The 26,243-nt window shown below is 50.5% G+C and overlaps 1 protein-coding gene across 1 annotated transcript in view; it reads left to right on the top strand.

Moving 5' to 3' along the window:
• The window catches only part of Cfap77 (cilia and flagella associated protein 77), a 122,733-nt gene that overhangs the window by 95,247 nt on the left and 1,243 nt on the right, over positions 1-26,243 (top strand). The window lies entirely within an intron of this gene.

The following is a 26,243-nucleotide window of genomic DNA, read 5'->3' as shown; positions in this document are numbered from 1 at the left end:
CAGCCAAGCAGGGCCACCCGGAGAAGCAGCCGATTAGGAGAGGCTGCTGAATGTAAGAAAGGGATTTTCTCTGCCACCTTTAAGCTCTCCTACAAATCATAGCTGGCTGCAAAGTTAACTCTCTGTTAAATCCCAAAGTGTCTCCCACCCAGTCCACCCTACTGCCTCCACCTCTTCAGAGAACTTAACACAAAGAGGGACCACTCCCTGCCACCAGATGTCCAACCCGGACATCCCATTTTCCAGACCCAAACACGAAGGACAGAGCCAGGTCTGCAGCCCCTCCCTGAGTCTCACAATGGTATATTTTAAGGATCCTGTCACTCTCAAGTTGGAGTAAGAATCATCGATGTCACCTGGAAGGGCACCGAGTGCAGAAAGGGGACATTCACAAGAGGAATCAGGAGGATGGAGAGGATGGAGGATTGAAGCCTGGTGCAGCCAACCACCCTCCCTACAAACAGCTGTCTCATTATAAACAGACCCCAGCAGAAGAGGTGCCTAGGAGGGGACAGGAGCAGGGACTTCATATAATCACACTTTCTGGGGTTTCCTGCTCAGGGGTGACATTGATGTTCACAAACAGGCGGATCTGGGACAGGAAAGGAAGACAGAGCTGGGCTGGGGCACAGGAGGCAGTGGTGGCCAGGTACCTGGGGCAGCAGAGATGTTTGGAGTGCCTGCCACGATGGTGCTGGAGAAAATGACACCAGGAGGGAGCTGAGGCTGACATCCCACAGACCCTGTCCTGGCACCCTACAGGCCCTGTCCTGGCGTCCCACAGAGCCCATCCTGGCATCCCTGTACAGACCCTGTCCTGGCACCCCACAGACCCTGTCCTGGGATCCCACAGACCCTATTCTGGCATCCCACAGACCCTGTCCTGGCATCCCACAGGCCCTGTCCTGGCATCCCACAGACCCTGTCCTGGCATCCCACAGGCCCTGTCCTGCCACTTGAGAGTCTGCCCCCCTGAATCCTGCCAGCCCCTTGGGGATTTTCAGCTTAACCCAGAAGGTTCTTCTTTCCTAGTGAGTGTGAAAACATTTTATGTTGAAAACCAACCAGAAGCTGGGCATGGTGGTGCACACCTTTAATCCCAGCACTCAGGAGGCAGAGGCAGACAAATCTCTGTGAGTTCAAGGCCAGCCTGGTCTACAGAGTGAGTTCTAAGGCAGCTAGAACTATATGAGATCCTGTCTTAGAAAAAAAGAAAGAAAGAAAACTGACCAAAATACAGATAACTTATTTAACATTATTAATATGCATTTATGTTTCTTTTCTTTTTCCTTGAGACAGGGCCTCATGCATCCCAGGCTGGTGTCAAACTCACTGTATAGCCAAGGCAGGCCTCACGCACTTATTTTTAATTATATGTATGTCTGCGTGATTATGTATGTACACGTGAGTGCAGGTTCCTGCGGAGACTAAAGACATCAGATCTCTGTGGCTGGAGTTACAAGCAGACGTGAGCCAGATGTGGGTACTGAGAACTTAATTTGGACTTTCTATAAGAGCGTTATGTGCTCTTAACCACTGAAGTGTCTCTGTGGCCCCGGGGCTTGAACTCTTGATCCTCCCACCTCCACCTCGTGGCCCCACCATGCTTGGTTTGCAGTGCTGGAGCTTGAACCCAGGGCTTCATTTGTGCCAGGCAAGCTGAGCTTCCTTTTCAGCCCAGGTGCAGGTCTCTAGCCTCCAATCTCGTGCTGACTTTGGGGAAGAAAGAAGACCTTGAGTTTCTCAATGACCTCATTTGGCCATCGCCAAGGGAAAAAAAAATCCTTCCCTGAGCTAAGGAGGACTCAGGGAGGAGCCTGTGATGCGGAGTGGAGTCTGCCCGTTCTGAAATGTCTTCCTCCACATCCCACTTGTCATCTCCTGTCAGCAAGCACCAAAGTGGTTGGTGAAATGGACTTTTAAGCTGCTTGACGCCCACGGTGGGTTCTAGCAGGTAACTAGTGTTCCGTGATTTAGGGTAAACCCGTGTTTGTGGATAAGCCGGTGAGATGGACGCAGCTGTTACAAGAGCAAGCACACCTCCTCTGGCTTCTGATGGAGAAGACACATCTACAAGAAAGTTAAAGAGCATTCTGGGAGGAGGGGGCACACTATGGCCTCCTCCCTTGCTCTACTCAAGGCATCCTGGGAGGTGGTGTTTTAGAGCAATGAAACAATTGTGGGAAGTTTAGCCAAAGGCTTGAGGATGGAAGCAGAGTGGGGAAAAGTAAGTGAACATCAAGTTCCCAGATGGATGCAGTAGCAGCCATGTCCTTGACCCCACCTATATGAAGATCTTTCTAGGTACCAGCCTGGGTGCCTCTGGGAATGCTCCCATTCCATGGCACTCTCCCTGTAACCCAATGGCATGAAAGAGTCCCCTGCCTTGGTGATGGGGAACCCAAGGCCCACAGGCTTACAGCCACACACCCAAGATAGAGCCAGCAAGGTGCCCAGCAGAGACTCTAGGGTCAGGCTCTGCAAGAGCTGATGAGGGCCAAGGGCCTGAAGCTGAGGTCAGGGGTCAGCGATGCTAACTGCTGGGCCTGGGGAAGAGGAGAGGGAAAGGCAGTCAGCAGTAAGGCTTTGATGGGTGTCCAGAGGGTCGTGGCCAGCCCTGCTTTAGCTGATTTAAGCCCTTGCTGTAAACCTTACTTCCCACTGCCCTGAAAGCCATAGACTTTTGTAAAAAACAAAAACAAAAAAACAAAAAAAAAAAAAAAAAACAACCTTCTGACATCTTTTAAATTGCAGTTTGGCCCCAAGGCTAAAGAGGAAAGAGGCCATCGATGCTAGACTCAGGATGCTTTCTTCCAAGTGGGAAGCAGACCAGCTGTGGTAAATGGTTGACTCTGCGGGCTGAGAAGACACAAGCCAGTTCTATAATCTAACTGGACCTCGTGACTGCCAACCTCACTGCAATGTGAGCACAGCCATCAGGAGGAGTGAGCGCATACAAAGCTTGGCTAGAGGACGGCCACACAGAAGCACAATCTCTGGCCTATGTTAGGCCTGGTCATCTCCTCCCATGGGTGCTCTCTAGCAGAGCTACACCTGGGCTCAAATCCCAGGGCCCAGTCCAGCGGATGTGGGGCAACCTCCAGACTTGTACTTTTGGCAAGCAGTTATCGAAGCACCCTGGGTCGAGGTCAGCGCCACTACTCGGTAGTTTGAGCTATGCATTTACTAGGGTGAGTGGGTGAGTTTCCATAGTGTGCCCTCAAAGGGAACCAGGCCTGCTAGTGACTCTCAGGGCTGCTCTTACAGAGTAGGCCAGGCTGGGCAGCCTCAGCAGCACGTGTGGCTCTCTGGCATTCAGACTGCTGCGCAGGCAGATTCCGACAAGCACGCCTTCTTACTGCGCCCAGCTATGAGAAATGTGGCTAGTGGGGGGCAGAGATGGGGGTCCTTAGATGGCCATCTGTGTCATCACTGGTGCTCCCGTTCATGACCTCATCTAACCCTAGCCCCCTCCCAGAGGCCCTGCCTCCAGTACCGTTCCACAGCATTTTCACTGTGACTTGAAGGGGCCCCTCAGTCCTTGGCAACTTCCTTCCCAAGTTCAGTGCAAATCTGTCTCCCTCTGCCTCCCACCTCCTGGTTATATTTCTGGCTTCTGAAGCCCCCTGGATCCCTGGCTCTCCCTTGAACATGACAGCTGTGCAGATTTCCCAAGGCACTTACTTTTTCCACAGCTGCCAGGTTCTTGACTGCTCTCAGGGGCAGAGCTCTGAGTGTGGAAGGTAGAGCCCCTCCTTGGATAGGGAACCACCCAGGCCGTGACTTCTGACCTTCAGCAATGTCTTCTCTGCCGTTAGCCCTTGCCATGATTTGTCAGTTCGAACTGTACGTCTACACACTTCTGAACAGAGCTGTACCTGAAGGTGCTTGTCACACGCCCCAGCACATTCACTGTGGGGAGAGCATCTCCTGGAGAGTGCTCAGGAGACTGCTGGATCTCTGTGTCACTTCATGGTAATACTGGCAGTCACCCTGCCTTTGATGTCGGGCACCAGGTGCCAAGCCATGAGCCTGACAGTGACCCCACAGGACAGATGGACCACATGACCCTGACAGATTCCTGGTCACACGGCTGGACAGTGACAGGGTCCGGACTGGAAGTCAGCTCATCTGCCTCAGTGCCTACATTCCTCCCCATGGAATGCTGGCGCTGTCTCTCCTGTTGTGGAAAAGTGTGGCTGACATGAAGCTGTGATTTCCTTTGTGTCCCACATAGCAGACCCTGAACAAGAGTTAGAAAGTGTTCAACTCAGGAGCCCCAGAACACCTGAATTTCATTCCGGGCTGGCTCTGTTTTGCACAGCCCCAGAATATCTTGTTCCCCTCACACGCAACCCACACTTTGCACAATCCTGGAATATCTTATTCCCCTCACACACAACCCACAGTGTGCCTTCAAATCACCAGAAATAAGACAGGGTACAGACATTAGAGGAAACGAAATGCTTCTTGCACTTAGAATTTAAATTGAGGGAGCTGGAGAGATGGCTTAGTAGTTAAGAGCACTGACTGCCCTTCCAAAGGACCTGGGTTCAATTCCCTACTGACATGGTAGCTCACAACTGTCTGTAACTCCAGTTTCAGGGGATCTGGCATCCTCACACATACATTCAGGCAAAACACCAATGCACATAAAATGAAAATAAATAAAGTTTAATTAAGAAAAAGAATTTAAATTAATCAAAGCAGATGAATTTCTAAGGGTTCTGTTGTCTCACTGCAGGTTCCTCATGCATCCATTCATCAATCCATATATCCGTAAATTCAATCATTTATCCATGTATCTATACATTCATTCATCCATCCATGTATCCATGTATCTATGCATACATACATCCATTCATCCATCCATGTTATAAATCCAATCATCCATCCATGTATTCATGCATGCATGCATCCATCCATCCATCATCCATCCACATATTCGTGCATCCATTCATCCATCCACGTATCCAGGCATCCATTCATCCATCCACGTATCCAGGCATCCATTCATCCATCCACGTATCCAGGCATCCATCCATCCACCCATCCATCCACATATTCATGCATCCATTCATCCATCCACGTATCCAGACATCCATTCATCCATCCACGTATCCAGGCATCCATTCATCTATCCACGTATCCAGGCATCCATTCATCCATCCATGTATCCAGGCATCCATTCATCATCCATCCATGTATCCAGGCACCTATTCATATATCCATGTATCCAGGCATCCATTCATCTATCCATGTATCCAGGCATCCATTTCTATCCACGTATCCAGGCATCCATTCATCCATCCATGTATCCAGGCATCCATTCATCATCCATCCATGTATCCAGGCATCCATTCATCCATCCATGTATCCAGGCATCCATTCATCATCCATCCATGTATCCAGGCACCTATTCATATATCCATGTATCCAGGCATCCATTCATCTATCCATGTATCCAGGCATCCATTTCTATCCACGTATCCAGGCATCCATTCATCCATCCATGTATCCAGGCATCCATTCATCATCCATCCATGTATCCAGACACCCATTCATATATCCATGTATCCAGGCATCCATTCATCCATCCATGCATGCTTGAGTCTAGGCATCCATTTACCATGCATTATGTATTCATTCATCTTCCCGTACATCTTTCCATCCATTTGTTCATGTATCTACCCATCCATCACCCATCCTTTTGTATTATATAGCAAATAACAGGTCAATGTCTACTGAACACACTTAATGGTAGAATTACCCTCAAGACCCTCAACAGAGTCCCACCTCTTGACAGTTCCTCAGGGCACTGTCCAAAATATGGTGTCGACCTTCTTCCTACTACCTAGCTGAGGACACTTTGCTCTGATATTCCTACTTGTGACTTGACATGGTTAGCATCAGATATCATAGAAAATTTCTATTCTTCTTAAAAGACAGGGGTCTTTTAAGAATGTCTTCCTGATCATTATTCCTATATGGGATGTAACGACATCAAGCCCCATACCTGCAGGCTGGGGCACCAAATGTCTGAATGTGGCCCTGGCCGCCCTAGCAGTATTTCAGGAGCTGCTCAACAGCCTATATGAATACTTAGTAAGGTACAGGGAGGCACCATTTGAGCGGGACAGCAAAGGACTTAATTTGCAGCATAAAATCAAAGACTCCGTCAACCGAGGAACCGTGCGTTCAGATAACCACCTGAGAAAGCACTGCCAGGGAAATTTCCAGAGAAAGTAATTAAAGAATCCCCATTGGCCAAATTCAGCAGCAAAATTTGAAGCTCTGGAGTTTGAAGCTCACCAGGGATCCAGTGTCTCCTCCCATTTGATCCTTTATCAAAAGGAGCAGTGTTGTCTGGGAAGGAATCAGCTGAGAGCCTCACTGGCTCTCCCTAGCACACGCCTCCAGCACTGCGAGGGTTGTCTTGAAGAAGCTAGAAGCAATAAATGAGATCAGTGCTTTGTGAGATGGCGTGAGATCAAATGCCCCTCTCCTCTGCGAAGTGACAAGAGCCAGATAGGGTTTGTGAAGTGCCTGTGGTGTAGGTGGTTCTGAGAGTCAACACGCCACAGCCCACAGCCGCTGTGTGGGCCCTGGCTTCAGGGCCTCCGCTCCCAGATTCTCTCCTAACAAATGCTCTGGTTACCTCTGTGTGAGGCTCCCTTCATTGGCCACAGAAGCCAGTGGGTGCTACGGCAGTATTTCTGTGAGGGGCTGCTTACAGGGTCCACGTAGGATTGTTGACCATGCTCTCTCCCCAGGGCACAATGCTGAGACAGCCCAGATCCCTGGAACTTTCCCATTTACAGGGGGTCCTCAGAAAGGTCTCTTCCAGGACATCTCCTCTCTTAACTCCCCAGCTTCCTTGAGCTGACAGAGATAAAGCCTCGCCGCTCACTGATAAGCGAACATGATCTTCTGTGTTCCGATATTCTGAAGGGGTGGACAAACTACAGATGAATTTGGGATACCCACTGGCATATCCCACTGATGTTGGTTGGCTATGCCCCTGTGGCTGGAGGCATGGGGACACTCCCCGCAACAGAACAGAGCCAACAGATCCTATCATGCGGCCTCTGAAAAGGGGGACCCCCCACTTCTCAGCAACTCAGCTTGTCACTGTGTTTATTGACAGGCCCATTGAAAAGAGACCTCGCTGCTGCTGTGAAGCTCTCTCTGCCTCCCATTCACTCCCTTCTCAGACAGTTTCTGAAAGACGAAAAGTCTGAACACACAAAAACCCCACGATGACTCGTGGGCCTGGCCCAGCTCACAGAGGGAAAAGGGGTGCAACCCGGGTGAGCTGATTGCTGAGCCTCCTCACCTGGTCCCACAGTGCACCGCCTCCAATTAAATCAAAACGGTTTGTTTTTAATGGTCTTTTACGCTGACAAGTGGGCGATCATTTTGGGCCCACGAGCTGTCAGGGAGCTGAGGCAAATCCTCCGTTGATAATGCCCAATGCTTCCAATTAGGAGCTGCGGCCGATCCTGGCGCGCTAACGATTCCCCAGTCGCCCCCCAGGCCCCTTTGGCGCTGGCTGTTTCTTCTGCCTCCTCCACCGCAAATTACTGACACAAAACGGAAGGCCCCTCGTCTCCTCCGCCACGCCAGGCCCGGGCCCTGTTGGGTTTAATGAGCCGATGGAAGTTTCGTGGCTCCAGCGCTAAATTCTTTTCTTGTTTGACAGCTGCTCGGCTAAGGCGAGTGTTGACCTTATAAAAGATTTAGTGTTTCTCATTATTTTCTGTCAAGCTTCACAGTGATGGGTGGGTGGTTATCATTTGCATCCTAGGGTGTATGTGCAAGCATGTATGCTAGTGTGTGTGTGTGTGTGTGTGTGTGTGCGCGCACGAGTGTGTTATATGGGGGTCTTGAGGTGGAGACAGAAATGGGGACAGAAGGGTCTCTCTGTGTGTCACATTTATCCCCCACTCAAGTGGCATCTTCTAGTGTGACATTCTTCCTGGGTTGAGATGTTTCAAAGAGCAGGCAAGATGCAAGGCCAAGATGATGAATGTTTCTGGGGTTCACATGGAAGGAAGCCATGGTGGAGGCACCAGAGAGAGCCATGCTGGGTGGGACAGATGCTGGGTGGGAAGACTATCAGGATGGTTGGGAGCTGCATTTAAGACCTCCTTAGGGGAACTCAATCTTTCCTCACAAGGGCAGGGCCACAGCTTCTCCACACCTGCTCAAAACCTGCTCAAGACTATGACAGTTTTAAAGGCATATCTCTCTATATCTATATCTCCATCTATAGAGAGATAGATAATACACACGCATACATTTTAAACAGCTCACCCCATTCTCCTTTAAGATAGTTATGAAAGCATGCATTGGTCCTGGGTTTATTCTGGTACCCACACCAAACTAAGACTGTTCTGTAACTAACAAGGCTTTGAGAGTCCATATTTGTGCCTTTTCCAGGCCCTGCTGGCTTTCTGCTGCCTCTTGGATCATTATGTTTCACCCTGCCATGGAGAGATGAGTGCCTCTACACATCTACACACACACACACACACACACACACACACACACACACACACTGGTTGTTCCCAAGGTGACTTGGAACTACCTAAGGAGCAAGGCTCTACATCCATCCTTGCTGCCTTGGGGGATGCTGTGAGGAGCCATTTAAACATATCTCTTAAGTAGTGGGAGTCCTAAATTCTTTCTTTTAATGTCCCATCAAGCTGATTCTTCATGCAAAAGGAAATAAAATATAACTCACTACACTGGACAGTGGTGGCGCATACCTTTAATCCTAGCACTTGAAGCAGAGGCAGGTGGATCTCTGAGTCTGAAGCCAGTCTGATCTACAGAACAAGCTCCAGGACAGCCAAGACTACACAGAGAAATCCTGTCTTGAAGAAAGCAAAGCAAAACAAAACAAAACACAAAAAATAAAATAAAAACACCAACTACATCATATATACCACAAAAGAAAAACAGATAAACAGGACTTCACCAAAACTGAAAAAAAATCACTCCAATATTACTGTCGAGATAACAAAAATTGGGCTAGGGAGGACCTATGAATCCACACTGGAGATCGGAAGTCCAAGCCCATCCTTGGCTGTGTGGGGAGTTATGGACCAGCAAATCACGTCTGTCTGAGACTTGCACCTACGGATGTATGAGGATACATGGCAACTCAATAATAAAGAGATAAATGCCCCAAACTCAACAGGAGCAAATGATCTGAACAGACACTGTCTGAAGATGCCATCCAAGACTGCCAATCAGCACACAAGGTGCCCAGCATCACTGCCCACTAGGGAAATGTAAGTCAAAGCCCCAATGAACTGCCCTTTCACCCATAAGCATGGCTGTAAGGAATGAGACAATATAAGTGTGGCCAAGACTGGAAAGAACTCAGAGCACCCACATGTTGCCGGCGGAAATAAAAATGCCCCGTCCCATCTTGCAAAACTACTTTGGCAGTTTGCTAGAACCTTAATCAGAGTCCCACAGGGCAGAGCAGCTCGCTTCTTATGTGCACCCAAGAGATATGAAAACACCGAGCCACACAAAGACACACACACACTTGTACAAACACCCGTAAGGCAGTCCTTAACAGCAGCCATGATAGTAAGTAAGTGGATGATGGGAGCAACTTAAGCATCCATCTGTTAACACACAAGGAGAGGAACCGTCCATGCAAAGAAGTGTGACTCCGTCATGAGAAAGGAGGTATGTCTGTCCTCCAACCTGGACAGAGTTTGAAAACATCACACCAGGAGATAAATGTCATCACCAAGACCCACAGGTGAATAAACAGCAAGCCATACTCGTCCACAGGAACAGGAAGCTGACGGTGCCCTCAGAGGCTGGGAGGCGACTGTTACTGGGCGGGATGTGCCTTTGGGGATGGGGAGAGACTAAGACAATGGCTTAGAACCTATAAATATGCCTTAAAAATCAGTTTCTGCACTTGAGCTGCTAAGAAAATAGCCAGGTCTCCTGTCTCTCCCTCTTGTGTGTGTACATGTCTGGAAGGGGCTGTGCACACAAGTGCACAAGTGCTGGGAGAGGGCAGGGGACAGCCATGGTGCTGTTCCTTAGGGACTGTCCGCCTTCCTTTTCTCTTTTCTTTTAAATAGCATCTCTCCTTGGCCTAGAACTTGCAGATTTGGCTGCAATTAGCAAGTCCCAGGAATATATCTGTCCCTGCTTCCCCGTTTCTGAGAGTATAAGAGTGTACACTACCCTCTTAAAAAAACCAACAACAAACAAACAACAACAATGGGGAAAAAACCAACAAAAACACATGGGTTCTGTGGAGTCTGAACTATTTTCCAAGCCCTTTGAGTCTCTTGGAACATGGAACAAAGAGTTCCCTTGAGTCTAAAGAGCAAGTCCAGATCCTGTCCTGCGGAAGCCAGAGCAGGGTGCTGGCTGACCTCTGAGTCCTGTGTGCCCTCAGATCTCATACAGTAGGCCTCATGTTCCAGAGTGGCATTGCATCCTGACCTAAAAGTCTGCGGCAAGTTTAGACACAGACTGCTACCTTGTGCCTGAGGCTGCCAAAGTATTGATGTGCGGCCACATCGAACGCCTGTGTCGTGTGGTTTTGTTCTCGTCTGTTGCAGATTGGCCTTAGCCAATCCAAGAGAGAGCCTGGTAGACTCTCATTTGTTTGTGTGCACATGAATGTGGAAGCTAGAGGTCAGCATCGATGTCTTCCTTGATCGTTCTTCATCTGCCCCCTTTCAGTTTTCCAGCTCTACTCTTTTTTTAAAATATTTATTTATTTATTATGCATACAATATTCTGTCTATGTGTATGCCTGCTGGCCAGAAGAGGGCACCAGACCCCATTACAGATGGTTGTGAGCCACCATGTGGTTGCTGGGAACTGAACTCAGGACCTTTGGAAGAGCAGGTAATGCTCTTAACCTCTGAGCCATCTCTCCAGCCCCCCAGCTCTACTCTTCTAAAACTATTTTATTCATTTATTATTGTGCGTGTGCGTGTGCATATGCAATGTACATGTGTGGGTGGGAGGGCCATGACCATTGTGGAGGTCAGAGGACCACTTTGTGGAGCCAATTCTCTCCTTCCATTTTTACGTGGGTTATGGGGATCAAACTCCCTCTCCCTGCAGAGGCATCTCATTGCCCTCCACTTAATTTGAGGCAGCGTCTCTCCTGTACCTGGAGCTCACTGATTATGACAAACAGCCTGGCCAGTGAACTCCAGGGATCTGCCTGTCTCTGCCTCCCCAGTGCTGGGATTACAGGAGAGTGTTGCCACACCCAACTCATGGGTGGGTGCTGGGGGTTGAATTCGAGTCTCATGTTGGCAAGCACTTTACTGACTGAATCATCTCTGTGGCCCCCGAGTCTCCTTTTCAAAGGCCCAGTTGCCCGTGACTTCACCTGGCCTAGTGAGTCAGCAGACACGGAGACACAGACCCAGCTTTCTATTATGACTTTGCCACTTAGGAGTGGGACCTCTTCAGGCTGGTGCCTGTCTCTCTGCACTTCAGTTCCCTCTTCTGTCAAGTGAGGGCGGCTACTCTCCCAACCCATCTCTACTTGTGAGTCAGGACTAGTGTGGTTCCGGGCTAAGCCGAGCCCTTGTTGGGAGGCAGGAAGTTTGCTCACACAGCCTGCACAGCCCGGTTGGATGTTCTTTGAAGCCCCAGCGTGTGTCAGCAGGGAGGACCGGATTCGGTGTCCTTGCTCCGTCTATTTTTGGAGCCAGTAGCAGAATAACAATTTAGGGGACCAGATGTCTCCGGAGAGATTGTTCTCATTAATTACTTAAACCACAGCCTGCTACATCACAGGGGAGGCTCTGGCCTGCTCGCCACAGAGGTCTTGCCCAGACTAGTGTTCTGCTGGGGCCTCTGACCTCCAGCTGCCCTGAACTTGACAGAAATGACTGGCCTGGGACTGATCCATAATTTTCAAGTGCCTCTCATTAGAGCAGACAGCCCCTCAATCTTTACAGCGGGATCCTTCTCCCAGTCACCTGAGCACTTGTCACTTAAAATCTCAACAAAACCTCAGTGGCTGTCGCCCCCCCAACCCCCACCTGAGTTCTTCAGCAGATTCTCTTTCTTTTTTTCTATGCTGGCTATTTCTCCTTCAAGCCTCCATTTGCCTTATCAGGCTTCAGTCTCTGGAAAGCTTGGAGACAGTTGGAGACAGTACGTGGCTAAGGAGGAGGAGCCAAGTGTCAGGGGACCCAACAGTGGGCATGGGTCAGAGTCTGGGAGTCTGGTGGGCTTGGCGGAAAGGCTGCTTGGCCCAGGAGTGTGCAGCATGGCTACGGGTTGGAGTTTTCCTGGCCATCGCAAGTGTGGGTGGGGCACGTACACGCGCACACACACACACACACACACACACACACACACACACACACACACAACTGCCACTCCAGCCCCACTTCGACTCTGGCACGGTTGTCCAGGCAAATGTGAGACACAATTTTGAAGCTTGCCGCCAATCCTGCTTGCCCTGGTTCCCAGAGGACCCCACTATGACGGCTTAAACTCCCCATCTGCAGCAGAGGTTCAAACTAAAAAAAAAAAAAAAAAAAAAATGGAGCAGGCAGAGGAGGAGGAGAAAGAAACACCCATCTGCCCTGACCTTGAGCAGGTACACCCAGCAACCAAAGTCGTCCGCACCACCTGATACTGTGTGTCTTTATATATCTTCCGTTTTTTTATACAAAAGTGGGGCTGGAGAGATGGCTCAGCCTTTAGGAGCACTGGCTGCTCTTCCAGAGTACCTGAGTTCAAGTCCCAGCACCCACATGGTGGCTCACAATTCCAGTTCCAGGGACCTGACACTTTCTTCTGGCCTTTGCCAGCTCTGCATGCACACAGTGCACAGACACACGTACAAGCCACACCCATACACACAAGATAAAAATAGATCTATAAATGCCGTCATGCCTGTGCTCTGGTCTGTAGCCACTTTCTGTGATGATTTTCATACAACCTTGTGGCTCCAAAGCGTCTACAAATTGATTCAGGTAAATCTGGAGCGGGGCTGTTCATGGAGCCTGGCCCACTGCAGTGGCTACTTGGGCACCCAGCCTGTGTGATATGGACAGGGCCCGCTGGTGAGCTAAAGACATGGCTTGATTTGATTTTAGCTCACTGGGATTTAAAGAGCTGTAAGCGATGAGGGTTGCCATGCTGGGGGGCCTATGCAGTGTTCCTTAGGCAAAGAGAGTACCACTGCCTCTGTCTGTCAGGCTCCACTGGCCTAGACCCCATAAGGGGTGAGCTCTGGGTTCCAGTGTTCATCCTATGTCACCCTTGAAGCTGCCTCATGTAGAACTCTCAGTGAACATTCTGAAGTCTCTAGGTTCCCATGGGACGTGTGTATGTCTGTGTGTGTTGGATTGGGGGGGCACACTCTCCTATGTCTGTGTGTGTTGTATTGGGGGGAGGCACACTCTCCTATGTCTGTGTGTATTGTACGGGGGGGCACACTCTCCTGTGTTTGTGTGTGTTGTACAGAGGGGGGCATACTCTCCTGTGTTTGTGTGTGTTGTATGGGGGGCCACACTCTCCTGTGTCTGTGTGTGTTGTATTGGGGGGAGGCACACTCTCCTATGTCTGCGTGTATTGTACGGGGGGGGACACTCTCCTGTGTTTGTGTGTATTGTATTGGGGGAAGGCACACTCTCTTGTGTCTGTGTGTGTTGTACAGAGGGGAGGCACACTCTCCGGTGTCTGTGTGTGTTGTATGGGAGGCACACTCTCCTGTGTCTGTGTGTGTTGTATGGGAGGCACACTCTCCTGTGTCTGTGTTGTATGGGAGGCACATTCTCCTGTGTCTGTGTGTTGTATTGGGGGAGGAACACTCTCCTGTGTCTGTGTGTGTTGTATGGGGAGGCACACTCTCCTGTGTCTGTGTGTTGTATGGGAGGCACACTCTCCTGTGTCTGTGTGTGTTGTAAGGGGGGCACACTCTCCTGTGTCTGTGTGTGTTGTATTGGGGGGGGCACACTCTCCTGTGTCTGTGTGTGTTGTATTGGGGGGCACACTCTCCTGTGTCTGTGTGTTGTATGGGAGGCACACTCTCCTGTGTCTGTGTGTGTTGTATTGGGGGGGGCACACTCTCATGGGTCTGTGTGTTGTATGGGGGGGCACACTCTCCTGTGCCTGTGTGTTGTATGGGGGGGCACACTCTCCTGTGTCTGTGTGTTGTATGGGAGACACACTCTCCTGTGTCTGTGTGTTGTATGGGAGGCACACTCTCCTGTGTCTGTGTGTTGTATGGGAGGCACACTCTCCTGTGTCTGTGTGTGTTGTATGGGGGCACACTCTCCTGTGTCTGTGTGTTGTATGGGGGGGCACACTCTCCTGTGTCTGTGTGTGTTGTATGGGAGGCACACTCTCCTGTGTCTGTGTGTGTTGTATTGGGGGGGCACACTCTCCTGTGTCTGTGTGTTGTATGGGGGGACACACTCTCCTGTGTCTGTGTGTGTTGTATGGGAGGCACACTCTCCTGTGTCTGTGTGTGTTGTATTGGGGGGGGCACACTCTCCTGTGTCTGTGTGTGTTGTATGGGGGGGCACATTCTCCTGTGTCTGTGTGTGTTGTACGGGGGGGGCACACTCTCCTGTGTCTGTGTGTGTTGTATGGGAGGCACACTCTCCTGTGTCTGTGTGTGTTGTATGGGGGGCACACTCTCCTGTGTCTGTGTGTGTTGTATTGGGGGGGCACACTCTCCTGTGTCTGTGTGTGTTGTATGGGGGGACACACTCTCCTGTGTCTGTGTGTGTTGTATGGGGGGCGCACACTCTCCTGTGTCTGTGTGTGTTGTATGGGAGGCACACTCTCCTGTGTCTGTGTGTGTTGTATGGGGGGGCACACTCTCCTGTGTCTGTGTGTGTTGTATTGGGGGGGCACACTCTCCTGTGTCTGTGTGTGTTGTATGGGGGGACACACTCTCCTGTGTCTGTGTGTGTTGTATGGGGGGCGCACACTCTCCTGTGTCTGTGTGTTGTATTGGGAGGCACACTCTCCTGTGTCTGTGTGTGTTGTATGGGGGGCACACTCTCCTGTGTCTGTGTGTGTTGTATTGGGGGGGGCACACTCTCCTGTGTCTGTGTGTGTTTTATTGGGGGGGCACACTCTCCTGTGTCTGTGTGTTGTATGGGAGGCACACTCTCCTGTGTCTGTGTGTTGTATGGGAGGCACACTCTCCTGTGTCTGTGTGTTGTATGGGAGGCACACTCTCCTGTGTCTGTGTGTGTTGTATTGGGAGGGGCACACTCTCCTGTGTCTGTGTGTTGTATGGGGGGGCACACTCTCCTGTGTCTGTGTGTTGTATGGTGGGCACACTCTCCCGTGTCTGTGTGTTGTATGGGAGGCACACTCTCCTGTGTCTGTGTGTGTTGTACAGGGGGGGGGCACACTCTTCTGTGTCTGTGTGTTGTATGGGAGGCACAATCTCCAGTGTCTGTGTGTTGTATGGGAGGCACACTCTCCTGTGTCTGTGTGTGTTGTATGGGGGGCACACTCTCCTGTGTCTGTGTGTTGTATGGGGGGGCACACTCTCCTGTGTCTGTGTGTTGTATGGGGGGGGCACACTCTCCTGTGTCTGTGTGTGTTGTATGGGAGGCACACTCTCCTGTGTCTGTGTGTGTTGTATTGGGGGGGCACACTCTCCTGTGTCTGTGTGTGTTGTATTGGGGGGGCACACTCTCCTGTGTCTGTGTGTTGTATGGGAGGCACACTCTCCTGTGTCTGTGTGTGTTGTACGGGGGGGGGGCACACTCTCCTGTGTCTGTGTGTGTTGTATGGGAGGCACACTCTCCTGTGTCTGTGTGTGTTGTATAGGGGGCACACTCTCCTGTGTCTGTGTGTGTTGTATTGGGGGGGGCACACTCTCCTGTGTCTGTGTGTGTTGTATTGGGGGGGCACACTCTCCTGTGTCTGTGTGTGTTGTATGGGGGAACACACTCTCCTGTGTCTGTGTGTGTTGTATGGGAGGCACACTCTCCTGTGTCTGTGTGTTGTATTGGGGGAGGCACACTCTCCTGTGTCTGTGTGTGTTGTATGGGGGGCACACTCTCCTGTGTCTGTGTGTGTTGTACGGGGGGCGCACACTCTTCTGTGTCTGTGTGTTGTATTGGGAGGCACACTCTCCTGTGTCTGTGTGTGTTGTATTGGGGGGGCACACTCTCCTGTGTCTGTGTGTGTTGTAACGGGGGGGGCACACTCTCCTGTGTCTGTGTGTTGTATGCGAGGCACACTCTCCTGTGTCTGTGTGTGTTGTATTGGGAGGGGCACACTCTCCTGTGTCTGTGTGTTGTATGGGGGGGCACACTCTCCTGTGTCTGTGTGTTGTATGGTGGGCACACTCTCCCGTGTCTGTGTGTTGTATGGGAGGCACACCCTCCTGTGTCTCTGTGTGTTGTACGGGGGGGGCACACTCTCCTGTGTCTGTGTGTTGTATTGGGGGGGGCACACTCTCCTGTGTCTGTGTGTTGTATGGGAGGCACACTCTCCTGTGTCTGTGTGTGTTGTATGGGGGGCACACTCTCCTGTGTCTGTGTGTTGTATGGGGGGGCACACTCTTATGTGTCTGTGTGTTGTATGGGGGGGGCACACTCTCCTGTGTCTGTTTGTGTTTTATGGGAGGCACACTCTCCTGTGTCTGTGTGTGTTGTATTGGGGGGGCACACTCTCCTGTGTCTGTGTGTTGTATGGGAGGCACACTCTCCTGTGTCTGTGTGTGTTGTATTGGGGGGGCACACTCTCCTGTGTCTGTGTGTGTTGTATTGGGGGGGCACACTCTCCTGTGTCTGTGTGTTGTATGGGAGGCACACTCTCCTGTGTCTGTGTGTGTTGTATTGGGAGGGGCACACTCTCCTGTGTCTGTGTGTTGTACGGGGGGGCACACTCTCCTGTGTCTGTGTATTGTACGGGGGGGAACACTCTCCTGTGTCTGTGTTTGTATGGGGGGGCACACTCTCCTGTGTCTGTGTGTTGTATGGGGGGGCACACTCTCCTGTGTCTGTGTGTGTTGTATGGGAGGCACACTCTTTTGTGTCTGTGTGTTGTATGGGAGGCACACTCTCCTGTGTCTGTGTGTGTTGTAACGGGGGGGGGGCACACTCTCCTGTGTCTGTGTGTGTTGTATTGGGGGGGCACACTCTCCTGTGTCTGTGTGTGTTGTATGGGGAGGCACACTCTCCTGTGTCTGTGTGTTGTATGGGGGGCACACTCTCCTATGTCTGTGTGTGTTGTATTGGGGGGGGCACACTCTCCTGTGTCTGTGTGTGTTGTACGGGGGGGCACACTCTCCTGTGTCTGTGTGTGTTGTATGGGGGGCACACTCTCCTGTGTCTGTGTGTGTTGTATTGGGAGGCACACTCTCCTGTGTCTGTGTGTTTTATTGGGAGGCATACTCTCCTGTGTCTGTGTGTGTTGTATTGGGAGGGACACTCTCCTCTGTCTGTGTGTGTTGTATGGGGGGCACATTCTCCTGTGTCTGTGTGTGTTGTATTGGGAGGCACACTCTCCTGTGTCTGTGTGTGTTGTATTGGGGGAGGCACACTCTCCTGTGTCATGTGCACCCAGATGGAGGGCAGAGATCAGCTTCTTCTGTTGCTTTTCACCTGATTGAGACTGTCTCTCCCTGAACCCAGGGCTCACCAGTCCAGCTAGACTGGCTGGCCAATGAGCACCCAGGATCTGCCACGCCCACTCCCCCAGTGTTGGGATTATAGGCTAGCACAGCTGGCTTTTATGTGGCTGTTGGGTACCTGACTCCAGGTCCTCACACATGGGCAGCGAGCACTTGGCTGATGCACCTTCTGGCCAGCCTTCCGTTTTTGCCGCAATGGGGTCTCACTAGCCAGCACAGGCTGGTCTCAGACCCTCACTATGACTCTGCTTCTCAGTTGCTGGAATGCCAGGTGTTCCTCACTGCAGCCAACCACCAAACATTCCTGCACTTAATACCAGACACTGCTATTATGATCCGATGGGCCTGGAGTGGTGTCCTCCTCTCTGTATGTCACTTCCAGATCCCATGTCCCTCCACTCTGGCAGCTGCCTGCCCATTTCTTCCACCACCACAGGGCACACATCCCTTTCCCTGGCCAGCTCTATCTACCTCATCTACGTGGCTCTGCATACAAGTCTCTTCCACTGGCACCCCATCCCAGTCCACGTACTCTCTCACAGAATAGACTTGTTCCAAGGGGGGAGATGTTTTAAATGAGGTGTGGTAGTACACACCTGTACTTGAACCTGGAAAGCACAGTCAGGAAGATCAGATGTCCAGGGTCATTCTCAGCTACAAGCATTAGTTCAAAGCTAGCTTGGGCTAGATATTGGGGGAGGGGGGTTAAAAGAGAATGACAAGGCAGAAGAGGATGCAATTATATTTTCAAAAAACACTTTTTAAAAGGAAATGGTAAGCCGGGCGGTGGTGGTGCACGCCTTTAATCCCAGCACTTGGGAGGCAGAGACAGGTGGATCTCTGTGGGTTTGAGGTCAACCTGGTCTACAGAGCTAGTTCCAGGACAGCCAGAGCTATTACACAGAGAAACTCTGTATCAGGGAGGGGGAAAAAAAGGAATAGTATATGTGCTACACTTGTGTAGCTTGTCTCCTTGTGGGTCTCCTAACAGTGGGAGCAGGGGCTGTCTCTGACTGTTGTCTACTTTTGGGACTCTTTCTTCCTATTATGTTTCCTCATCCAGCCTTAATAGAAGACTTGGTACCTAGACTCACTGCAGCTCGATCTACCATGGCTGACTGATATCCATGGGAGGCCTGAACAGAAAGGGAAGAGGAGTGGATGGGAGGGCTGAGAGGAGAGGAGGGAGGAGAAACTGTGGTCAGTACATCAAAACAAAACAAAACAAATGAATAAATAAAAAGGGAATAAATAAAAAAGTCAAAATTTGCAAGAGGAACTAAAAGAGATTTAGAGGCAAATTGCTGATGCTGGCAGAGCCCTGGCGGTAGGAAAACATTCCGATCAAAGGGTGATTGGCCAGGCAGACAACCGGAGAAACTGGGGAGAACAGCTGTTGACTCGCAGAAGCAGGAAGAACCAAGACAGTGAAGCCCAGGGCAAAACTATAGGGACATCAACCACACAAGTGTGGAACCTGTTCCCCAGAGTGGCTGCCCGCAGTCTCTGCCAGCCCCGAATTCCTGGGAATCTTTTATTCGATCCTGCTATAGAGAACAAAGGGCCTTGCCTGTGAGGGGATGGTGATCCCTAAACACGCTGGGGACAGATCTACCCTGGTGTCTGCCATCAGCTCCCTGCGTCGACTCGCTGACCCAGGCCACACAAATTCCTCCCACGTCAGACTTTAGCGTCAGACTTTAGGTTCATCCCTCCTGTCTGGGCCATTTCTCTTCTTCCTTCCCAAGGGCAAGGTTCCTCATCCTCTCTAGAGACTTTACCCACCCTCATAAAGTTAGAGTCCTCTGTCCCAGATCTCATTTAAGAGCTCTGGTGTAAACTGTAATTTGGCAATTGTGCGCTTAGCAACTGTGTCCCTGGGCAGAGTGGGCAGGGCTTGTCCTGCCTTCCTCTGTGGGCATTGGAGCGCAGACTCTCGGGCCCATTTTTAGGTGTGTGTGGTGCCCTGCCTTTAAGCAGGGCCTCACCTCTGTTGACCAGGCGTAGGGTTACCGGTTCGCCAGTTCCCGTGCAGCTAGTGAACCATGCATGCCAAGGCCTCTTATTTACCTGCATTGACCTCAGAGTGGTTCAGAACTTCATTCGGCAAAGCCGTCTCCTGCCAGAGCCATTCCAGTTTCTTAGCTCCAGGCGGAGACAAACTGCAGATGGCTTAATTTAGAAGCATCTCAGAAGGAATTCCTTACTCCAGCGCTCTTCACCATTGACTCCACGGGGTCTCAGGGTCATGCCCATGCAGGGGAGCTCAGGCTGATGCTTAATGGGGTGGCAAGTGGCTCCTTTGTGAGGGAAGCCATTGAAAAAGACAAGAGCTTAACCCCAAAAGCCCACTTTGAACCTCTAGCCCTCCTGCCTCTGCCTCCCAGAGCTAGGATTTACAGGAGTGTGCCGTCAGGCCCAGTTTATGCAAACTGGAGAACCTAGGACCTCAGTCACACTAGGCAAGCCCTCTACCAGCTGAGCCACACCCCAGCACCCATTCACTTTCTAGAGGCCTATGGAGCTGGCTTCCAGGTGAGTCACCAGGCTGGCCACTAAGCAGATCCCTTGAGCCCCACTCCTCAGGCGACCCAAGGCCAGGAGGTATACATAACTCCTCCTTCTACGGACATTATTTCCCTTCTAGAGCCTACCTTCCTCTCCCGGTTTTCCCAGGTCCACCTTCACTGGCCACCTGAGGTCCTTTTTATCTACCCACTCCTCTCTCTATTGGGTCCACCCTGTTTAAACACTTCTCCAGGACCAGGCCTGGTGGTAAAAGAAGGCCACTCCTTAAGGAACCCTGGGACTACAGGTGCCTGCTCACCCCAGCTCCCCTTGTGGGTTTTTCCAGTGCAGTTACTGGCTTATAGTGGTGTACTGTGGCTTGCCCAGGGCTAGCCTGGTGCTACTGAGGACACAGCAGGTGAGGCATGCCTGAAAAGGGCTTCCCATACCCCACACATCCAGTCAGCAAGCCCAGGGCAAATGGAGCTTGGATTGATGACTGGTAAAACGTGTGACGCACACCTTAATCCCAGCACTCAGGAGGCAGAGGCACGTGAATCTCTATGAGATTGAGGCCAGCCTGGTCTACATAGTAAGTTCTAGGAAAGACAGGGCTATGTAGAGAGACCCTGACCAAACCAAACAAAACAAACAAAAAACCAACAGCAAAGAGACGTGTGCTTAACTATCATGGTAGACAGTGCTTAATAAATGTATTCTAGATGATGCATTGATACATGTTTCTGCTTCAGTGGGACTGTTTGGTAAATGGAGTTTGCAAAGCAAACAGGTCTTTGTGTGGGGGTGTTTGTGGTTTTCCAGTTTCAATTTATTATATAATATAATAAGTATATATACTTATTTTATGCATGTGAGTATTTTGCCTGTCTGTAAGTGTATCACATGTGTGCTGTGCCCTTGGATTCCAGCAAAGGACATTGGATCCCCTGGAATTGGAGCTACAGTTGGTTATGGACTGCCATATGGTGCTAGAAACCAAACTCACGGTTTTCTGCAAGAGCTGTTGAGCCATCTCTCCAGCCCAACTCACCTTCGCTCTTGAGACAGTCTCTAACTGGGAGCTGGGGCTCACCAAGCAGGCAAAATTGTCAGCCCCAGATCCTGTTTCTTGCTCTCTAGAGTTGGATTATGAACATGTCCCCGACCCCTGGCTTTGCATGTCGGTGCTAGGAATCCAACTCAGATCTTTATGCTCAAAAAGCAAACAGTTCACCAACTGTGGAGATCTGATTCGGCTGCAGTGATAAAATGCATGGACAAGCTGGGCAGTGGTGGCACACACCTTTAATCCCAGTATTTCGAGCAGAGGCATGTTTGAGGCCAGCCTGGTCTACAGAGCGAGTTCTAGGACAGCCAGAACTACACAGAAAGCCTGTCTCAAACAAACAAACAAACAAACACACTGACAAAAGCAATTTTAAGAGAGAAATAATGGTAGGTCACAACTCCAGGTGACAGTCCACCACTGGGAGTTTAGGGTGAGAACCTGAGGCTGGTCACATCCACAGTCAAGAGCAGAGAGGGAATGAGCACACACTTGTTAGTATTTAGCTCCCTTGCTACACGTGAACAGGTCAGGATCCCCTGCCTAGGGAATGGTGCCGCCCATCACGGGCTGGGTCTTCCCACATCAAGTTATCCCCCACAGACAAGCCCCCAGGCCAAACTGATTTGGACAAGCCCTTCTGAGAGTCTCTTCCCAGGTGACTTCCTGATTCAGTACACCAACTGTGTTATCCGCTAGGGCTCCACAAAAGAACCTTTCTAGCAGGGCTTCTCTGTAGTATGTGAATCAGCTGAACAGCTCCATGGGGCATCTGTCTCCTGCAGCAGTGCCCAGGACTGCCTTGAGACCTGTGTTCACTTTCTGAGGCTCCTATAACAAATCAACCCAAGCTTGGGGATTAAACAAGAAAAATGTATTCTCTCCCAATTCTGGAGAAGAAAAATCCAAAGGCAAGATAAAGACTTCTTCCAGAGACTCTACGGGAGAACCCATCTTGCCTCTTCCTCTAGGCTCTGCTGGCTCCTGGCATTTCTGGGCCAAGGTCCCAGCATTACAACCTCTACTCCGCCATTTCATGGCCTCCTCTTTATCTTTTTGTCAGGGATGGGGAAATGGCTCGGCTGGTAAAGGCATTTACCTCAGACCTCCAGACTCATGTATAAAAGCCAGGTGATGGTAAGATAGGCAGAGACAGGCAGACTCCCTGGAACCTGGAGTCACCTGGCCTGGCCTCTGTGGGGGAATTCCAGAGCCTGCAGCAAACAAAATGTGGGAAGCCCCTAAGGACCCACACTCAGGCTGTCCTGTCATCTCCATCCTCACCGCACACGGCACACGCATCTGTATACACACACACACACACACACACACACACACATACACACACACTCACTCACTCACACACACAATGTAAAAACTAACCAACCAACCAACCAACAAAAACACTATTCTAGGCTGGGGAGATAGACGTCTCAGTGGCTAAAGAACTTGGTGAACAAGCTGAGTACCGTGTTGGAATCCCAGGACACACATGAAGAAGCCAGGTGTGGCGGCAGGTGCTTGTAACCCCATTGCTGGGGAGGTGGAGACGGGTGGATCCTCAGAGCTCCCTGGCACGCCCGCCTACCTGAAATGGTGAGCCACAGGGTCAGGGAGATGCCCTGCGTCAAAAACTGAAGTGGAGAGCCACCGAGGAAGCTATCTTCTATCCTGGCTGGCTTGGAACTCTATGCTCCTGCTGCTGCCGCCTGAGTGCTGGGTTATATGTGCCCAGCCATGCCCACATCTTTTTTTTATCTTTCAAAATTTAATTTTTCGAGCCGGGCGGTGGTGGCACACGCCTTTAATCCCAGCACTCGAGAGGCAAAGGCAGGCAGATCTCTGGGAGTTCAAGGCTAGCCTGGTCTGCAAGAGCTAGTTCCAGGACAGGAACCAAAAAGCTACAGAGAAACCCTGTCTCGAAAAATCAAAAAAATTAATTTTTCGGTGTTAAGAAGCCACGTGAGTTTTCAATTTTATTATTGCATGTATGCGTCTGATGGAGATGTGTGTGGAGGTCAGAGGAGAACTTTGTGAGGTGGGCTCTCCCCTTCCACCTTTCTGGGGGGAGGGGCCCCAGGTTGGAACTCAGGTCATTAGGCTTGGCAGCGGGTGCCTTACCCTTTATCCATCTCATCACCTGTATTTATTTATTTTAATACAAAGTTTAGATGTTGGAGGGATGGCTCAGCAGGTGAGAGCAGTTGCTGCTCTTCCAGCAAACCCAAGGTCAGTTCCAGAATTCACATGGCAGCTCTGTAACTCCAGTTCCGGGGATCCAACGCCCTCTTCTGACTTCTAAGGGCACCAGGCACATGCATGTGGTGCACAGACATGCATGTAAGCAAAAACCCACATACATACATAAATAATAATTTTAAAAACTAAAAATACTTGCTGTTTTTGCAGAAGTCCAGGTTTCAGTTCCCAACACCCACATGTCAGCTCACAACAGCCTATAGCTTGCGTTCAAGGGGGTCTGACACCCTCTTCTGGCCTCCACCGGTACTACATGCACACGATGCACATAACGTGCAAGCAAGGCACTCATACACATAAAATAAGAGTAAATAAATATTTTAACAACAACAACAACAATAATAAAAACAAGGTTTCATTAATTTTCCAGCTGGCCTCAGGTCTGTACTCCTTCCACCTCAGCCTACCCAGCATCTGGAATTATAGGAATATGCCACCATACTCCACAGAACACTCTTCTTAGAAGAAGGGAAATTATATTTTATGGTGACATTATAACAACATGGAAAGTTATTTTGCATAATGTTAAGCATTTTGCAAAACAGTGCATAAGTTATTACTATCATGGAAACACACTTAGGAATAAACTGCTTATATTTTAAAAGGCCAAATCGACTGATAAGCAGTCACTAGGGACAGAGCTCCTGTGCTCACAATGCCTTGTGGACATGGGGAGACCTAAGAATGAGTCACCCCTCAGCTGGGTGCTCAAGGCCCGGAGACTCACCGTATCACCATACCGAGAAGCTTCAGCTGTCTTTTGGAAGCAAAGGGTTTCTCTGGCATCAGTTCCCTGTGGGGCCAGCCCTGGATCCAGCTCTGCTCTGAGGGCTGGTTTCCTTGAACGTTGGGCACCAAGCCAGAGACTCCCCCACTAAGTTCTTTCTTCTCCTTCTTTCTGTCTAATATGTCCTCTCCTTGCTGCACCGTGGCTGTGAGATGATGCTGAGGCGGCTCAGCTAGGGACGTGCCTGCTGCCAAGTGTAAGGGCTGAGTCTGCATTCCCAGAACCACTGTATAGAAGCCAGCTGTGATGGGGGACGTCTGTCACCCTGGCCTCGGGCAGGGGATGCTTCAGAGGTAGGCAGACCCCTGGTCTAGCTAATTGGTGAACTCTGGGTGCAGCAGGAGACTCTGTCACAAAAAAATTAGGAGGAGGGGCTGGAGAGGAAGAGATGAGTCAGCAGTTAAGGGAGCTTGCTCTTCTTTTTTTTTATTTATGATTTATTTATTTATACATAGACAATGTTAGAAGAGGGCATCAGATCTCATTACAGACGGCTATGAGCCACCATGCGGTTGCTGGGAATTGAACTCAGAACCTCTGGAAGAGCAGTCGGTGCTCTTAACCTCTGAGCCATCTCTCCAGTCCTTGAGCTTGCTCTTCTTTAAGAGGACCCAGGTTCAGTCCCCAGCGACTCATAACCACCTGTAACTCCAGCTCCAGAGGATCTGACAAACTCTTCTGGCTTCTGCAGGCACCAGTGCACACACAGAGAAGCTTCTAACCCAAGGCTGACATTGGCCTGGGTTCTCGATGAGGACCTCATGTCTGAGGCCCTGCATATCTTGAAGCCGCCAGCGCTGACAGTACACAACCGTGCTGGTCCTCTACTCGAGGCACCCCATCCCATTTTGAGCTTGAGATGTAGCTGAGCTGGGCATGCTCTGGCTTTGCCAAGAAAAGCCCTGCACATCCTTCTGGCTCTCCCCAAGTCTCTTCTCCAGGCCCTCTCCTCTGAACCCACCAAGCTTTGGGTTTAGGCTCTTATCACTGTATCCGCCCACCCTCGCTGGCCATGAGAAATAGCCTGGAAGTTGTTGGGAGCCACTTGCTCTCCTGCAGGGCTGTCAGTTCCAGAAGGGCAGAGCTGAGTCTTCCTTGATCACTGTTATGCTCCTCTGTCTTCCCCAGAGCTGCGTTCAATCGCTAGGAATGAATGAGAGGGGGAGTGGACACACAGGAGTTATCAGTGGACAGCTAGAGCCTATGCTCTTCCTGCCCTGGGGGTATCTCAAGGAGGAACACCACGTTGGGGACTTCGCACTGGTGGGTGGGGTCACACTGCCTTTGGAACTAAGCAGTCCCTGAAGAAGAGGAGGCAGCTTCTCAGCTTGCCACTGCTTCCAGGGAGGCAAGTGCGAGCTGAGCAGCTGGTGGCATAAAATCCTGCCTCCGTTTGGTTTTAGATTTAAAATTTTTGTTTTTAATGCGTATGAGTGCTTTGCCTGTATGTATGCCTGTGTACCATGTATATGCCTGGTACCCAAGAAGGCCAGAAGAGAGTGTTGGAGCCCCTGAGACTGTAGCTGCAGGTCGTTGTGAGCTAACATGTGGGTGCTGGGAACTAAACTAAAGCTCTCTGCAAGAGCAGCCAGTGCTCTTGACTGCTGAGGCTTCTCTGCAGCGCCCCCTCCTTGGTTTTGAACCCAGAGCTTTGCACAAGCCAGCACTCTCTGCCTGAGCTACACCCCAGTGACCCATGACAGGGTCTTAAGTGCGGAAGTTGACATTTCTTCAATTTGTCTCCCTTCTACATTTATTTTGTTTTGTTTTGCTTTGAGACAAGACACAGTCTCAGGGCTGGAGAGATGGCTCAGAGGTTAAGGGAATCGCCTGCTCTTCCAAAGTTCCTGAGTTCAATACCCGGCAACCACATGGTGGCTTACAACCATCTGTAATGAGGTCTGGTGCCCTCTTCTGGCCTGCAGACATACAGACAGAATATTGTATACATAAGAAATAAATATTTTTAAAAAAAGACACAATCT

The sequence above is a fragment of the Microtus oregoni genome, unplaced genomic scaffold (assembly GCF_018167655.1).
Source record: "Microtus oregoni isolate MIOR12 unplaced genomic scaffold, Mior012 000025F_ref0000491, whole genome shotgun sequence".
NCBI classification, from domain to species: domain Eukaryota; kingdom Metazoa; phylum Chordata; class Mammalia; order Rodentia; family Cricetidae; genus Microtus; species Microtus oregoni.
This window is presented reverse-complemented; position numbering and strand designations above follow the sequence as displayed.